This window comes from Camelina sativa, chromosome 5 (genome assembly GCF_030686135.1).
Source record: "Camelina sativa cultivar CO46 ecotype springtype chromosome 5, ASM3068613v1".
Lineage (NCBI taxonomy): Eukaryota > Viridiplantae > Streptophyta > Magnoliopsida > Brassicales > Brassicaceae > Camelina > Camelina sativa.
The window spans coordinates 9,432,768-9,450,631 of record NC_141884.1 but is presented as its reverse complement, the minus strand read 5'-3'; the positions used below and the strand labels follow the sequence as shown (position 1 = coordinate 9,450,631).

Genomic DNA, 17,864 nt, shown 5'->3' with positions numbered 1-17,864 from the left:
TTTTTATTTTCAATGTTTTAATTGTATGTTTTGTTTTTTTTTTCAAGTTTTTGTAACTTTGTAATTTTCTTATCTTTTTTAATGTCATTGTTATATGTTTTATTTTAATTAAAATTTTAATATGTTTTTACTTATTAATTTAAATAATTACTTTTTAAAATTAAAAATATTATTATTTTTTCTGGGGGACCAACTGTGAGGGACACCAATGCTCATACCAAACTTAAGAAACTCTCAAAATAAGATTTAAATATTTGAGGGACCAAAATTTTGTCCCAACCAATGCCCATGCTCTAAGCTTGAAGTCTCTTACTCCAACTAGATCTCTCCTTGAACTTGATCTCTTATTTTCTTTTGCTGTATGAATTTTTTTATATATTAGTTATTTTAAATATAATGATATTTTTAAATTTAGTTAAAATAAATATTAGTGTATTTAAAGTTGTTATATAATTTTGTGAATTTTCGACAGGTTTGAAGCTCTTATGAGATATATGTCACACTCTCTAGTTGACAATTTTGTAGGAGAAACTCGACTAATAATAAGATAAGATTGGCGAAATCAAAATTAAACCGAACCGGTTGAACCGTCAGCCATTATTCTGGTTTGATTCAGTGGTAATTGGTAACTTTTATTTTATTTGCACTATGTAATCCGCGGTCTCGTAAACATTTTTTGTCGGACTAAGAATTCATGAACACACACAAAGGACTTTAAAAAGAGCTAAAACGTGCCTTAGAAGTTAGACCACAGAATATAGTTCAAAACTTAAAAAAAAAAAACAGAGAATAAATAAGCCACCCATTATAGCATAATGAATGTACTAAGAAGCCCATAATCTATTACGATACTCGAGGTAGAAACATTTTCATAAGCTTCACATCCTCTACATGGTCTACAAAGGTGTGAACGTTTGTCACACATGTGTCCATTCCTTGCATAACAACTTTTCTGACAGTTTGTCTCTCGAAATTGTAGTAGAAAACACAGAAAGGGCCGGATGGATCATCCGACGACAAGACAATTTCGTTTGTACCGGTCAAAATAACAAAGTCTAAACTAGCATTCCCAACTACATTCTTCCACAAAGGGGGCAAGACGTAGGTATACTTCAACCATTCGTGTTTCTCTGCGTCTACTAAAACCCACAACTGAAGACATTCAGTATCTCCACTAACTGTCCCAAAGGACCCGAAATCTGAGGCTGTAAGTGCACCTAATTTACCCTTGTAGTTAACCAAAGTTGGCTCATGCCAAGGCACCATATCCTTATCAAGGTTAATAAGGGTAAACTTTTCAGAGCTAACATCAAAGCAGATAATTACCTTAGAAAACCCAAGGACCCAAGCTTGATAATACAAAACACCATTGATGCATATTCTATTTTCATTATATAGAATCCCATGGGGGACAGCACTACAGTTGATCATTCTCCATGACAGTTTTCCAGGCCCTAAAGTTAGAACTTGATGCTCCCCACACATCCACTTTTGGTTGCCAAGAATTGGCCAGGACATGGACAATACCTTGAATTGTTTACCAACTGGATCATATCCCAAGTAGCTTATCACATTAACTCTCTTTGTCCTCACTTTGGGTAATGGTAAGGATTGACCGGTGCTAGGGTTACATATCACCGGCACCGTTTCCTTCCTTCCCTTTGGGATCTGCTTATAATAAATAAGACAGACCAATCCATGAACAGAACCACCGCTCATTTCATTAAAACCATCGAAGGGGAAATGCATAAGACGAGTGGCGACTGCATGAGACGAGATCGCATCCGGATTTTGAAGCTGAGGCGAGGAGAAGAATACATCAAAGTTTTTGCCGACGAACAATAGCTGCGGACAAGCCGAAGATCTTTTCAAGAACAACTCCTTGAAATCTGGACAACCAAGTGTGGAAGCCCATAGCTTCGATACGCAGCGACATATCGCTACAGATGTCGCCGACAACCTCGAGAATATCTCGAAAACGAGATCTATTGGGATCGGTAATGAGTTTTCTTCACCATTAATTGAGGTCGTCTTCGGTCGCGTATTTCGTCGACAAACGGTTACATCATCCTCGGAGACGTGCTGCCGCCGTGTTTTCATGGCGGAGAAGACGCTGCTTTTAAACCCTAGATTCAATGTTATTTTGATTTGAAAAGGACGGTATAGATTAAAACAACTGCAAAAACAAAAAAAACAACTCGGTATAGATTAAACAGAACCGTTAAACCGGCTCGATTGAGTGGTAAATTAGAACATAACGTTCAAACTTCAAACTATTGAATTTGCAAGTCACTTTTAAGAGTTAAGACATGATCATTTTTACACAGAGTTCCATTTTTACAAATGCTCTTTATTCATGATTCAGTTCACTTGTTCCTCTTGTGAGATTGGTATGAAAAACTTTGCATTTTTATCTCTGTTCTATGTATTGTCCTGTCCCCATCTTTCTAAAAGACCTTATGATAAATAAATCTATGTACCTTTCTAAATAATGTTATCCATCTGTAGTCATTTACACAGAAGAGTGTGAGTGCAATAAACCAAACAATGCCACAGATCAAGAAGAGTCCCCAGAAACTCTGTACCGAGATTTGATAGTTTTCTGTGTCTGAAATCTGCATTGTGCATTCGTGGTCGTAGGTAAGCCATTTCTTTCGGATTCTCTCGAGTTTCCCTTCTTCGGACAGCTGCAGGATCGCAGTCGACATGTCTACAGCTAGAGGAGAGTCTCTCTGGAAGGCCTGAAAATAAAGTTTTAAGATCCAATGAGCAAAGTTTTTAAAAGAGACTGATCTTAAAGAATTGAGTTTGGAGTTTACATACAAATCCCCAGCCTGTCCTGGTGAACTCCTGTCCAACTGTACGGAACTTGCAGTTGCTGTTTGACAAGAGGGCTTTAATGTAGGGAAGGTCATCAACTATGGCTGCCACGCCACCGCCTCTAGGACCACGTTGAAGAGCAGAGAGATATGAAGGAAGGAAGGGTTGCAACTGCCTAAAAAAAAACTCGGTTTAGTATAAACTGAACCGTTAAACCGGCTGTCAGTATTCCGGATCACTAATTAACTAGGATATATCGTCAACATTTTTTTAAAAAACTATATAATAATAAAAATTATTGTTTTTTCTAAAGTTATTTTGTTTGATAATATTTATTTTAATTTGTTATGTAAATCTATTATTCTATTTGAATAATAACTATTTTAGAATATTATAGTATTTTATTTTTAACGTATTATTATAGTTTTATATTGTTTGTTTGTTGTATTTGCATCATTTTTTGTGAAATATAAATAGTAATTTTAATAGTATGATTTTGATAAAATAAAAATTATTAATTTATCATTTATATAAATTTAGTTTTAACAACCTGCCAATGTGGAAATTAAAACACACATTTTCATACAATAAGTAATATATCTTCGTTTTAAAAAATTCTAGTCACAACATATGCAGAAAAATATGTAGTTTAAATTATAAGTATTATATGAAAATTCCAAACAATTTGTAAATAAAATAAAATAAAGATGATAGGAGAATCATAATTTGAAAACTTAACAAAATCTTCGAATTTAGTTATTAAAAATAATTGTATTGTATACTTGGATATAAAATCTTAGTTTTTAAAATTCTGATTGGTTTATATATTTTTTAAAAAAATAATTAGTAATTTCGTCCATAATTTATTAGAGAGAGAAAAGTTTTTTTTAGATTTTTTTTAGATTTTTAATATTTGATATGTGAGTGTTTTTTATTTTTAATTAATTATATTTATTTAAATTAGTTAATTAAGCTTAATTAATTTTTTTCTAATGGCAATTGAATGTAATTTTTTACACATTTTAATGTTAGTTTCATATTTGTACTTCTCAATTAATATAGTAGGATTAATATAGTAGGATTTTAAGTCATGATAGATAGTGGACGAACCAACCAGTCGAGTAATGAGTTGGAAAACCTGTTTTCGTAAGCAAAACTTATTGTTCTCTTATTTTCAAAAATGTATTGTTCTCAAGTGTGATTTAAGAGCTTAAAGATTTATTTAAACAACACTTTTCCTTATTGCTTGAGAAAAATACCTCAAAAACTTAAGCACTCACAATATCTCTTTCTCAAATCATAAGTTATGTCACAACCTTACATCTTCTTATATATAAAGCCTTAATTCTAATCCTATTGGAAAACACTTATGTTTAGATAGCTCCTAAACATCTTTGATTCTTATCTATAACCATAACTCTGTTTAGATTAGGATTACTTTCTTCTCAAGTCAACTCATGTTTAAGCCAACATTTTTCCTTTTAAGCCTGAAGTCTCTTACTCCAACTAGATCTCTCATTTTGTATGATTTTTTAATATATTAGTCATATATTTTAAATATAATGATACATTTAAGTTTAGTTAAAATATATATTAGTATATTTAAATTTGAGGAAAAAAACATATGTATTAGTTTATTATTAAAGGTGATTGAAAATTTTAGGAGAAAGTCTACATCAGAACCGTCAGCTATTATTCCGGTTCGATTCAGTGGTAATTGGTAACTTATATTTTATTTGCACTATGTAATCCACGGTCTCGTAAACATTTTTTGTCGGACTAAGAATTCATGAACACACACAAAGGACTTTAAAAAAGCTAAAACGTGCCTTAGAAGTTAGAACAACCTATGTAGACCACAGAATATAGTTCAAAACTTAAAAAAAAACAGAGAATAAATAAGCCATCCATTATAGCATAATGAATGTACTAAGAGCCCATAATCTATTACGATTCTCGAGGTATAAACATTTCCATAAGCTTCACATTCTCTACATGGTCTACAAAGCTGTGAACATTTCTCACACATGTGTCCATTCCTTGCATTTCAACTTTTCTGACAGTTTGGCTCTCGAAATTGTAGTAGCAAACACAGAAAGGGTCGGCTGGATCATACCACGACAAGAAAATTTCGTTTGTACCAGTCACTCCAACAAAGTGTAACCTAGCATTCCCAACTACATTCTTCCACAAAAGGGGCAAGACGTAGGTATACTTCAACCATTCGTGTTTCTCTGCGTCTACTAAAACCCACAACTGAAGACATTCAGTATCTCCACTAACTGTCCTAAACCCGAAATCTGACGATTCAAGTGCACCTAATTTACCCTTGTAGTTAACCAGAGTTGGCTCACACCAAGGCACCATACCCTTATAAGGGTTAATAAGGGTAAACTTTTCAGAGCTAACATCAAAGCAAATTACCTTAGGAAACCCAAGGACCCAAGCTTGATAATACAAAACACCATTGATGCATATTCTATTTTCATCATATAGAATCCCATGGGGGACACTACAGTCGATCATTCTCCATGACAGCTTTCCAGGCCCTAATGTTAGAACTTGATGCTCCCCACACATCCCCTTATGGTTGCCAATTATTGGCCAGGACATGGACAATACCTTGAATTGTTTACCAACTGGATCATACCCCAAATAGCTTATCACATTAACTCTCTTTGTCCTCACTTTGGGTAATGCTAAGGATTGACCGGTGCTAGGGTTACATATCACTGGCACCGTTTCCTTCCTTCCCTTTGGGATCTGCTTACTATAAATAAGACAGACCAAACCATGAACAGAACCACCGCTCATTTCATAAATACCATCGAAGGGGAATTGCATAAGACGAGTGGCGACTACATGAGACGCGTTCACCTCCGGATTTTGAAGCTGAGGCGAGGAGAAGAAGGAGAACACATCAAAGTTTTCGTCGACGAACAATAGCTGCGGAGAAACCGAAGATCTTTTCAAGAACAACTCCGTAAAATCTGGACAACAAAGTGTGGAAGCCCATAGCTTCGATACGCAGCGACATATCGCTACAGATTTCACCGGCAACCTCGAGAATATCTCGTAAACGAGATCAACTGGGATCAGCAATGCGTTTTCTTCACCATTAATTGAGGTCGTCTTCGGTCGCGTATTCCGTCGACCAACGGTTACATCATCCTCGGAGACGTGCTGCCGCCGTGTTTTCATGGCGGAGAAGACACTGCTTTTAAACCTAGATTCAATGTTATTTTGATTTAAAAAGGACGTGATGTAAAAGAGTGAGTATATATATACGAAGGGTTGCAAACTGCAAATATAAAAAATATATATATATATATATATATATATATATATTCGCCTAATTAATAATTGGCGAAATCTTAATAAACCGAACCGGCTTAACCGGCTGCTATTATTCCGGTTTGATTCAGTGGTAAATTAGAACTTAGCTTTAGGCTTATTTTAGCGAAAGCAATTTTAATAGTCTTCAAGATAAAGATATATTACTTTATTTGTTTACAATGAAACTTACAAAAGATGGATCATGTCCATAATCTAGGAGATTGAGGTTGATAAGTGCCACTGTGACAGGTATGTCATTCGGTAACAGTTTAAAGATTGTGGCTTACCCAATGAAGACTGAAGAGAGAGTACTTTATAAGGCTAAAACATAACTCAGAACAACCATTCCTACTGATCAAACCACTAGTACAAACTGTAAACAAAGGGAATGATATAGTATCCAGAAGAAAAGAAAAAAAAAATAGAAAATAGCCATCATATCCAATAACATAAGGACTGTACCATAGCATCAAGGTATTATATAAGTTCTAAAACATTTGCATAAGCTTCACGTTCTCTACATGGTCTATAAAGATGTGAACCCTGCAGTTCTTAACTACATCAATTCCTTGCATTTCAACTTTTCTGACAGTATGGCTCTCGAAATTGTAGTAGAAAACACATAAAGGGCCGGAGGAATAATACGGCGACAACACAATTTCATTTGTACCGGTCACTCCAACAGCGTGTAACTTAGCCTTCCCAACTACATTCTTCCACAAAGGGGGCAATAAGAACCTATGCTTTAACCATTTGTGTTTCTCTGCGTCTACTAATACTCACAACTGAAGACATTTAGTATCTCCAGTAACTGTCATAGACTCAATCTCTGACACTTCAACTTCAAGTGAACCTAATTTACCCTTGTAGTTAACCAGAATTGGCTTAGGCCAAGACACCATAGCTTTATCAAGGTTAATAACTGTAAACTTTTAAGACCTAACATCAAAGCAAATTACCTTAGAAACCCTATTAACCAAAGCTTGAAAATACAAACCACCACTGATGCATATTCCAGTTTCATCATATACAGAATGCTTGGGGAGTATATCTCGTAAACGAGATCAATTGGGATCGGTAATGCGTTTCCTCCTGAGGTCTTCGGCCGCGTATGGTGTCGAGAAATGATGACATCATCCTCAGACACGTGCTGCCGCCGTGTTTTCAAGGCGGAGAATACAACTGTTTCAAACCCTAGATTCAACTGCAGTTTTGATTTAAAAGGTCGCGATATGAAGGAAGGAAGGGTTGCAACTGCAAAAAAAACATGGTTTAGTTCAAACTGAACCGTTAAACCGACTGTCAGTATTCCGGATCACTATTTAATTTTAAGTCACAACAGCTTTCGTAAGCAAAACGTATTGTTCTCAGGTTTGATTTAAGAGCTTAAAGAACACTTTTTATTTTTTCTTACGAAAAAATACCTCAAAAACTTAAGCACTCACAATCTCTCTTTTTCAAATCATAAGTTATGTCACAACCTGACATCTCCTTATATATAAAATCTCCTAATCCTATTGGAAAACACCTATGTTTAAATAGATTAGGATTACTTTCGTCTCAAGTTAACTTCATGCTTAAGCCAACATTCTCCCTGCTAAGTTTGAAGTCTCTTACTCCAACTAGATCTCTCATTTCCTTGAACTTGATTTTTCCAAGTGCTTTTGTCAAGGTAAATCACAACTCTTATTGTTTGTTATTTAATTTGCGTTATAATGAAGAGAATGAAGAGAAAGTACTTTGAAAGGCTAAAACGTGCCTTAGAAGTTAGAAACAACCATTCCTCTTCATCATCCAGTCTACATGATATATATAGTTAATTAAAACTTCAAAAACATGATAATAAGTCCTCCAATAATCTGTTACAGAACCTCAAGTTGGAAACATTTCCATAAGCTTCACGTCCTCTACATGGTCGACAAAGCTGTGAATTTCATTACTACATATATCCATTCCTTGCATTTCAATTTTTCTGACAGTCTCGCTCTCGAGATTGTAGTAGAAAAAACAGAAAGGTTCGAATGTATGTTGCTGCGACAACACAATTTCATTAGTACCGGTCACTCCAACAAAGGCTAACTCAGCCTTGCCAACTACATTCTTCCACAAAGGGGGCAATAAGAACCTATGCTTTAACCATTCGTGTTTCTCTGCGTCTACTAAAACCCACAAATGAAGCCGTTCAGTATCTCCAGTAACTGTCTTAAACTCGAAATCTGACACTTCAAGTTCAAGTGAACCTAATTTACCCTTGTAGTTAACCAGAGTTGGCTTATGCTGAGACGCCATACCTTTATCAAGGTTAATAAATGTAAACTTTTCAGACCTAAAATCAAAGCAAATTACCTTAGAAACCCCAAAGACCCAAGCTTGATAATACAAAACACCATTGATGCATATTCTAGTTTCATTATATAGAATCCCATGGGGGACACTACAATCGATCATTCTCCATGACAGTTTTCCAGGCCCTAACGTCAGAACTTGATGCTCCCCACACATCCTCCTTTGTTTTCCATGTACTGGACAGGTCATGGACAATACCTTGAATTGTTTACCAACTGGGTCATATCCCAAATAGCTTATCACATAAACTCTCTGTGTCCTCACTTTGGGTAAAGGTAAGGATTGACCGGTGCTAGGGTTACATATCACCGGCACCGTTTCCGTCCTTCTTCCACTTGAGATCCGCTTATTTATAAGACAGACCAAGCCATGGACAAGACCACTGCTCACTTCACAATGACCATCGAAGGGGAATTGCATAAGACGAGTGGCGACTACAGGAGACGAGTTCTCATCTGGATTCTGAGGCTGAGGCGAGGAGTAGAAGAAGAACTCGCCGTCTTTTTGGTAGGCGAACAATAGCTGCGGGCGAGCCGAAGATCTGGCCAAGAAAAACTCAGTGAAATGGGGAAGGCAAAGTGTCGAGGCCCAGAGCTTCGATACGCAGCGACATATCGCTACAGATTTCGCCGGCAACCTCGAGAATATCTCGAAAACAAGATCAACTGGGATCGGCAATGCGTTTTCCTCACCGTTAAATGAGGTCTGCTGTCGCGCATTGTCTCGGGAAATGGTTACATCATCCTCAGAGACGCGCTGCCGCCGCTTTTTCATGGCGGAGACGACACTGATTTAAACCCTAGATTCAACTGCAATTTTGATATATATATATATAAAGGTCGCGATATGAAAGAGTGAGTATATGAAGGGTTGCAAAATAAAACTCGGTATAGATTTAACCGAACCGTTAAACCGGCTGTCACTATTCCGGGTCGATTGAGTGGTTAATTAGAAACATAACGTGCAAGTCACTTAATTAACACATGATACATTTTTACAAACCCCATACACAGAAATGCTCTTTATTCATGATTCAGTTCACTTGCTCCTCTTTATTCATGATTCAGTTCACTTGTTCCTCTTGTGAGATTGACGGCTCCAACAAAGAGAAAAAGGGCCCCGGTCACAGCCCACATCTCTATAGTGAATGGCTTCAAGAACGACAAAGGACTAGACTTGGCCCCCTTCACAGGACCTACCACCATAAGCCCTGACGCCATAAATGGCTGCTTGAAATCTACAAACTTGGTTCTGTTTGTAATGATTGTAATGATGGTCATGCAAAATTGAGCATAAGTCACAGAACTAATTTGACTTAATTGTGTTTCTTTTTTTTCTGTCAACCATTGGCCCACAATTGGTCGGACCATTAGCCAAATTCCTACAAAACTAATTTGACTTAATTGTGTTTTTCATGCAGTTCGTTTTGTTTTAATGTGAAAAAAATCTTAGAGGTTAGTGAGTTAATTGTACAATTAAGATGATTAATATTAAATTGTTAATATATGTATATATATATATATATAGATAAAGATTAAAAAATTTTAAAAAATTCTAATGCACTAATAGGATGAGAGACGAAACTCAACACATAAGAATTATTTAATTACTAAAATAGCATAGTTTTATAATAGTTACATATATGTTAGTTATGTGTGGGTTACTAAAATCCCACACTAAAATACATGTCTTTAGATTAAAACTGATTCTCCCTCTCATTCAAATTAGTTGTCGTTTAAATTTTTTGCATACAAATTAAAAGAAAAACAATTCTAATTGTTGTTTAACCTTTTAATAATCGATTTTCTTAAAAATAAATTGTAGTTGTCATTACAATAGCGTCCTCTATATTAAATATTGATCGAAAAAGATACTTTAGTTGAAGAAATAAGACTAATAAGGAGAAGATCGTATCACTTGAATAAGATTCTGTATTTGAATTTTTAGCTGTCAGCTTACCTTATATATATAAGATTAGAAGTCAAATCATGACCAACTAAATTCATACACTAAGACTGTTTCTCCCTCTCATTTTAGTTTGTGTCATTACTTTATATCTCGAGAATGGATAGTCCAAATTTCACATATTTATAGGGAAGTTAATTATCTTACCGACAGGTTAGCCAACTATATTTTTACTTTGCCTTTAGGCTTGCATATGTTAGAAGATACTTTGGTTGCTGTGGAATCGCTTGTTGAGGTTGATGCCCATGAAACTATGATTCAAGACATGTCTTTTTGTAATTTTTTTTTTGTCTTGAATAAATTGCAAGGAAACTTGTCCACTACAAGAAAAGAAAAAAAAAACTAAATTCATATTAAAAGTCATTCATGCAAAACTCATTAAATTGAAGTAAACGTTTAAATAACAGTTAGAGAACCCATTTTACAAATTTACGTTACGAATATTAGTTAATTTCGTTATTTAATGTATATGACTTTAGTGAGCGACCTAGAAGAGTCAAAATTAAAAGTATGTGTTTATAAATAATTTTAAAATTGCAATTGAAGCAAAATCAATCTCATAGCAGTAACAAAAAGTATTATGCACATAAGTGAAACCGCCAATGATTGGGCTAATAATATTTGTTAGATATAATAAATCTGTTTGATGTTATGTTTTATTATAAATTGCCTATAGTATATTTTTGCATAATTTATTACAAAATTGTTTGATGTTAAATTTATAATATATTTTAGTTACTAAAAAAGACATTATAAGATAGTTTTATAATACAATGTCTTGTAAAATATTTAGAGGTGTTTGCTTGTTGATAACAAATTACATATATGTTATTTATGTAGGTAATTCACATTTAAATATATTAATTGGCCGGTCAAACATAAAGTGTGTCATGGTGTTATTTTTTTTGTTGTATGGTTTTTTTTTTTATATTTAGTTCTTTTAAATATAATGATATATTTAAGGGGTGTTATTGGATTCTATTTTATACAAAATTTTGAAGATTTCAACAAAATCATCAAAAATGAATAAGTAACAGATTTTTAAGGATTGCTAGAGAGTATTCTATAGTTTTGTTGATTAGTTTTCTAAAATCTTGTAATATGCTCCAAACAATCTTTGTATTTTTTGTGATATTTTTCATGACTTTATTTTGTTTAGAAAGTGTATAAAATCATGAACTAATAACATAATAATTAAATTCATTAACAATCCTAGATTCTTTTGTTTTAATTGAATAATACAGAAATTTTAATGAGTTTATAAAAGTCTGTATCCAGTAACCCAAATTTGTTAAGATTTTAAATGACTTTTTATAAATCACACATTATATAATAACACTAAATTTTAGCAGAGTTTAACAATAAATTCTACATAACATTTAAAGTCTTTAAGACTCTATTCAAATCTCAAAGCAATAACTCCCACTTAAGTTTAGTTAAAATATATATATATATATATAAGTGTATTTAAATTTGAGGAAAAATACATATTGTATGTATTAGTATATTATTAAAGGTGTTATATAATTTTGTGAATTTTGGATAGGTGTCAAGCTTTCATGCGACATGTGTTACTCTCTAGTTGAAAATTTTAGTAGAAACTCTAAATATTTATAAGATAAGATTGGTGAAATCAAAATGAAACCGAACCGGTTGAACCGTCAGCCATTATTCCGAGGTCTCGTAAACATTTTTTGTCGGACAAAGAATTACCAAGGACTTTAAAAAGGCAAAAACGTGCCTTAGAAGTTAGAACAACCATGTAGACAACAGAATATAGTTCAAAACTTTAAAAAACAGAGAATAAATAAGTCATCCATTATAGCATAATAATGAATGTACTCAGTGGCGGATCCAGAAAATAATTTTATCCGGGGTAATAATATTAAATTATTTTTTATTATTTTTTAAATAAAATTATATCAGTTAAAACATTTGATTAGTTTTGTTAAGTTAAGATAAGTAATAATATTTTGTTTTATTTATAGAATATGGGCTTGTTAATATAGGGAATATAAACAAAATTAAGTTTTTGTATTGTATTTGTATGATATTTTAGTATTATACACAACACAAAACGTGTATCTAAGAAGAAAATAGGGTAATGGGGGCAACAAAAAATATTTTAGCAGGTGCATACTTAAAAATTCATGTAAAATAACATTAACCTTAAAATTTTTACCCGTGGCAAGTGCCCCGGTTCACCGTAACGTACGTCCGCCTTTGAATGTACTAAGAGCCCATAATCAATTATGATACTCGAGGTAGAAACATTTCCATAAGCTTCACATCCTCTACATGGTCTACAAAGCTGTGAACGTTTCTCACACATGTGTCAATTCCTTGCATTTCAACTTTTCTGACAGTTTGGCTCTCGAAATTGTAGTAGAAAGCACAGAAAGGGCCGGATGCATCATACGACGGCGACAAGACAATTTCGTTTGTACCGGTCAAAATAACAAAGTCTAAACTAGCATTCCCAACTACATTCTTCCACAAAGGGGGCAAGACGTAGGTATACTTCAACCATTCGTGTTTCTCTGCGTCTACTAAAACCCACAACTGAAGACATTCAGTATCTCCACTAACTGTCCCAAAGGACCCGAAATCTGAGGCTGTAAGTGCACCTAATTTACCCTTGTAGTTAACCAAAGTTGGCTCATGCCAAGGCACCATATCCTTATCAAGGTTAATAAGGGTAAACTTTTCAGAGCTAACATCAAAGCAGATAATTACCTTAGAAAACCCAAGGACCCAAGCTTGATAATACAAAACACCATTGATGCATATTCTATTTTCATTATATAGAATCCCATGGGGGACAGCACTACAGTTGATCATTCTCCATGACAGTTTTCCAGGCCCTAAAGTTAGAACTTGATGCTCCCCACACATCCCCTTTTGGTTGCCAAAAATTGGCAAGGACATGGACAATACCTTGAATTGTTTACCAACTGGATCATATCCCAAGTAGCTTATCACATTAACTCTATTTGTCCTCACTTTGGGTAATGTTAAGGATTGACCGGTGCTAGGGTTACATATCACCGGCACCGTTTCCTTCCTTCCCTTTGGGATCTGCTTATAGTAAATAAGACAGACCAATCCATGAACAGAACCACCGCTCATTTCATAAAAACCATCGAAGGGGAAATGCATAAGACGAGTGGCGACTGCATGAGACGAGTTCGCATCCGGATTTTGAAGCTGAGGCGAGGAGAAGAATACATCAAAGTTTTCGCGGACGAACAATAGCTGCGGACAAGCCGAAGATCTTTTCAAGAACAACTCCTTGAAATCTGGACAACCAAGTGTGTTAGCCCATAGCTTTGATACGCAGCGACATATCGCTACAGATGTCGCCGACAATCACGAGAATATCTCGAAAACGAGATCTATTGGTATCGGTAATGCGTTTTCTTCACCATTAATTGAGGTCGTCTTCGGTCGCGTATTTCGTCGACAAACGGTTACATCATCCTCGGAGACGTGCTGCCGCCGTGTTTTCATGGCGGAGAAGACGCTGCTTTTAAACCCTAGATTCAATGTTATTTTGATTTGAAAAGGACGGGATGTCGGAGTAAGCTTTATGTCAAAGTTACTAGTTAACAAGATCGTAACACATGTCAAATATATTGATTAGATGTTGACACGTGTCAAAAATTAGGATAGCTAATTATATTTTCAAGATTTTACATGCTTATATTTTTGAAAAATTATTTCTCTAAATCAAAAAGTAAAACTAACAAAATCAGTATATTTTTCCATTTTATGCTAATTATATTATACTTGTGTTCTCAATAAAATTTGACATATGTAAGCAAAAACTTAATTTATTAAACATGTATATTAATAAAAAAAAATAATGAATAACAAAGTTAAAAAGAATAACATAAATTATTTAACATAATTTTAGTCGGATATAAATTATATTTATCGTTGTAATATAAATTTTTATTGTAAGTAAGTACATAAAACCTTGAAAGAAAATGAACTTAAAAAGAAAAAAAATTCAATACATGATGTGTATTAGTATAGTTTTACATGTTTTATTTTAAAGATCCTAATGCATGTAGTAATACGAGACACCTGAAAAAATATATAGAAAAAATGAGTTTGTAGGAATGAATTTTGGTTAATTGATGAAAATTGACAAAAGTATTACTTATGAAATTATGACATATAGAAGCATAATTTTAGGATATTTTTGGATTTCCAAAAATTTGGTGGATGTTAACTGATTTTTTTATTGTTAAATTTAAAATACTAACTAATATACATATTATCTCATATGATGCTCATATTATTATTTTTGTTAAATTTTTAACTCTAATCCATGAAGAAGTGAATTATGGCTTTACGATGAAATAGATAGTTAAATGTGATTACTAAATTGAATGTCTAACAATGAAATTTATTTTAGATTTTAAAATTTTCAAATATTAATATGTATAATTTTAAACAAATTCATTTAAGAATATTAGTCATTTCTTATGTTTGATTTTATAATTTCAACACATGTATTTTTGTAACGCATATGTTAAAACATAAGATAATTCGAAATAAATTATAATTTATAGAAATGAATCTTCAGTTATTTGATGAGAATGTTTCTATATTTATATATATATATATATATATATATATATTTTAGAATTTCACTCATTTAAAATTGATTATGACATGAGATAAAATTAGTACTTACGAGATAGAAACATAACAAATATATCTTAAATAATGATGATTCAATTTGTTTGTGAATTATATTTTGTTAATTTTTATTGGTATTTTCAATTCTTACTAAGATATAGATTTGATATGATGTATTAATTGTGTTTGATATAAAATATTTAGTCTATGCATTAAGATGAAATGTGTAATTAAACTTAAAATATGGTTTATTATGATGATATAGATATTTAAATGGTATTCCTTGTGCTATAAGAGTTTTTGGGTAAAAGCACAAAGATTAATAAACAATAAATATTATGTCATTTATAAAACTTCAAATAGTTCAAATAGTCATAAATTGTTATATTAATAAAAATTCTACATAGAATATTATAAAATAGAGCAAAAGAGCCTTAAAACTCTTATATAATGAACTGAGAGAATAACATGAGAGGTTCATATTCAATATTAAAATGTTACAAGATAAATCTAAAAATAAGTATATTACTACTTAATTATTCCCAATAATTTATCTAATATTACCCGCGTAATAACGCGGGCTGATAAGTATATACTCCCTCTGTTTCATAATATAGTATGTTTAGAGGATAATTTTTGTTTTATAATATAGGATGTTTCCTTTTTATGTAACTTTTAGATTAATTTTATATTTTATATTATGCAGTTTTGAGTATGATTGGTTAAACTTTTTAAAAGTAACTTTTTCTTAATATATGTGTTTCTACTAAAACATCCTATATTTTGAAACGGAGGGAGTATATACGAACGGTTGCAAACTGTAAAAAAAAAAAATTCCGGCTAACTAATAATTGGTGAAATCTTAATTAAACCGAACCGGCATAACTGGCTGCTATTATTCCGGTTCGATTCAGTGGTAAATTAGAACTTAGCTTTTAGGCTTATTTTAGCAAAAGCAATTTTAATAGTCTTCAAGATGGATCATGTCCATAAGTAAGTGCCACTGTGACCGGTATGTCATTCGGTAACAGTTTAAAGATTGTGGCTTACTCAATGAAGACTGAAGAGAGAGAGAGTACCTTATAAGGCTAAAACATAACTCAGAACAACCATCCCTACTGATCAGACCACTAGTACAAACTGTAAACAAAGGGAATGATATAGTATCCAGAAGAAAAGTATTAGCAGAGCACCAACAACTGCTCCGATCTCAGCTCCGATCTCAACACCAACCTCCTCCGGTAAGAACACAGCTCAATTGTCTCAGATCCAATCTCAGATTCACAAGAGTAAAACAGTGGATAAAGAAGTCAAAAAGATACCGACTGAAGTAACTGAGACAGTAATGGGCTGCACATCAACAAGGCCCATCAATAGTCCAACGTTGCAAAAGCCTAAGTCAAATAAACAAGTCAGGCCCAATATGTCCAACAGTGCAGTCAGGCCCAATATGCAGCCAAAGTCTTCCTCCTCTCAGCGGCTAACCACACCTACACAACCAGACAATAAAGTGAAAGCAAAAGAGAACTGTACTGATCATATACCTCTCAGCAATAGGTTTGAATGTTTGGACTCATATGATGTGTGATATGAGCAGTGAGCTGTCAAGCCCTAATAATGTAATGCCTATATAAGGCAACCTATGTAACAAACCTAAGATAAGGAAATAAAGAGAGTAATGTTCTTTACCTAAAAGAGCCGCTGTGCTCGCTTCTTCATAGTATCAGAGCTATGGATCAAGCAATCCAACTCTATTCTCCTCCTACTCTTCATATCTCTAATTGTGTCACTGTACAACTAACAGAGAAAAATTATCTTTTCTGGAAAACCCAGTTTGAGTCGTTTCTCTCTGGTCAAAATCTTATGGGCTTTGTTAATGGAGCTTTTCGACAACCGCTAGCCTCCATTCCTGTTCCTACAATTGATGGTCAAGTCAGCCATGTTACAAATCCAGACTTTCTAGCTTGGCATCATGCTGACCAGGTGGTGCGTGCTTGGCTGCTTGGATCTCTTTTTGAAGACATTCTGCGAGATGTTGTCCACACCACTACAGCTCGAGATCTCTGGTCAGCCTTGGCTCAACACTTCAACAAGGTATCAGCTTCTCATCTATTTGAACTACAACATAAGCTTCAAACTGTCGAGAAGTTAGATAAGTCAATGGATGAGTATCTAAAAGAAATAAAGAGGGTTTGCGAGCAACTTGCCTCTATAGGAAGTCTGGTTAGTGAACATATGAAGATATTTGCTGCTCTTAAGGGTCTAGGTAAGGAATATGAGCCTATCAAAACCTCAGTAGAAGGATTAATGGATGCTCAGCCTTCTCTGACTTTGGATGCTGTAATTTTAAGGCTCACTAGTTACTCTGACCGTCTTGCAAGCTACAATGGTGGTTCAGAAGTCTCTCCTCACATGGCGTTCAACACCATTAGCACTGCTTCGACTGGCTACTACAACAACAACAGAGGCAGAGGCAACTCTCGCTATGGTAACAACCATGGCATAAACAACTTCACAACAAAGGGAAGAGGTTTTCATCAGCAAATATCCCAAGAATCTGGTGGAGTCAACAAAGTAATCTGTCAGATCAGTGGTAAACCAGGCCATCCAGCTTCAAAATGTTGGCATCGGTTTGATAACAGTTACCAGTTTGACAACATACCTCATGCTTTAGCTGCTCTCCGGATTACTGATGTTACTGATCACAACGGAAACTAGTGGGTGTCAGACTCTGGAGCTACGAATCA

The 17,864-nt window shown here is 33.9% G+C and overlaps 4 pseudogenes across 1 annotated transcript; all 4 read right to left on the bottom strand.

Moving 5' to 3' along the window:
- Nucleotides 1-843: 843 nt before the first annotated feature.
- LOC104704274 (F-box protein DOR pseudogene) lies at nt 844-2,108 on the bottom strand (annotated as a pseudogene).
- A 2,659-nt stretch (nt 2,109-4,767) lies between these two features.
- On the bottom strand, nt 4,768-6,040 carry LOC147943445 (F-box protein DOR pseudogene; annotated as a pseudogene).
- Nucleotides 6,041-7,831: 1,791 nt separating this feature from the next.
- On the bottom strand, nt 7,832-9,297 carry LOC147943444 (F-box protein DOR pseudogene; annotated as a pseudogene). Its single transcript, XR_015558530.1, has one exon. The product of XR_015558530.1 is annotated as an F-box protein DOR pseudogene (transcript).
- Nucleotides 9,298-12,717: 3,420 nt separating this feature from the next.
- On the bottom strand, nt 12,718-13,996 carry LOC147943443 (F-box protein DOR pseudogene; annotated as a pseudogene).
- Nucleotides 13,997-17,864: the final 3,868 nt, after the last annotated feature.